Consider the following 1,459-nt stretch of genomic DNA (forward strand, 5'->3'; position numbering starts at 1 on the left):
CCAATTATCCCCAAATTCATCTATAAATTTACTGAAATCCCAAGGAAGAAAAATCCCAATTCTTGTGGAATTCTTTTGTTGACACTTAAAAGCTGATTGTAAAATATAATATAAACCTTGTAAGGGCCAAGAATAGCCAATGCAATCTTGAAGAAAATGGCTGAAATAAGACCACAAGTCCCAGTTATCAAGACTTATTTCAAAGCTACTGTAATTAAAATAAGAGTGTTGTTGGTGCAAGGTTAGTCAAATCAGCCTAGAGAACAGCATAGGCTTTAGAAACAGATTCAGATAGGGGTGCCTGGGTGGCTCAGTCAGTTAAGCGTCTGACTCTTGTTTTCCACTCTGGTAATGATCTAGTGGTGCGTGAGTTTGAGCCCTGTGTTGGGCTTTGTGCTAATAGCATGGAGCCTGCTTGGGATTCCCTCTCGCTCTCTCTGTCTCAAAATAAATAAATAAACTTAAAAAAATAAAGAGACAAACTCAGTATAGATACTTGATTTACAGTGAAAGTGGCACAACGGAAGGATGGAAAAAAAAAAAAGGACAGTACTTTCAATATATTGCACTTTGTCAATTGGATATCAAAAAAAAAAAAAGAGATTTTAATCCACTCCCAGTATTAATGGTAACCAATCTCAGGTGGATTTTAGATTTTAATGTAAAAAATCTTTCAGTTGATAAAGAATATCTTCATTACGGTGGGGTATACAAAGAATACAAAGATGACAAAGATTACACAAAAAAAACTCTAATTGTAAAAAAAAAAAAATTGACCAACATTCTGTGGATATTAAGAGGTTGTGTTTGTCAATATACAATATACCTTCCAGAGAAGTGAAATGGCCAGCCATAGAGTGGGACATTTGCAGTGTCCATGACTGACAAAAGATTGATCTCCATAGTATATGTAAAAAAAAAGTTCCTATAATTAGTAAAGAAAAGGAAACTTGATTAGAAAAAAGATAACTAAAGGAATTGAATAGGAACTTCACAAAAGAGGATATTCACATGGAAATAAATATTTGAAAATATACTCAATCATGTTAGTCATCTAGGAATTTCAAATTAAAACTACTATTACATAGGACGAGCGAGGCTGTAAATAGAGTGGAAATACTCTTTGTTGGTGAAGGTGTGGAGCATTTTGTTTGGCATAGTTTAGCAATCTGAGTAGATAGCTTTTCTTGCCTATCACCTTCTATGAAGTCTTCATACTATGTACACTCCAAACCATAACTGGAATGATCTATGGTAAATTTATAACATGTGAATGAATTTAACCAATCCACTTGATGTGTGTTCCTGATGTGATCATCAAACCTCTTTCTCCTTCCCAAATTTCCTGGGGATGAATTCTCATCTCTGTGTTTGATACAACTTCAAACTCAGACTTGCATCCTGGCATCTTTACAAATCTTCTTCAGATTACGTTAGTAATTAAAATCCTATGTTTCTG

This window comes from Neofelis nebulosa, chromosome 7, assembly GCF_028018385.1.
Source record: "Neofelis nebulosa isolate mNeoNeb1 chromosome 7, mNeoNeb1.pri, whole genome shotgun sequence".
Classification (NCBI taxonomy): domain Eukaryota; kingdom Metazoa; phylum Chordata; class Mammalia; order Carnivora; family Felidae; genus Neofelis; species Neofelis nebulosa.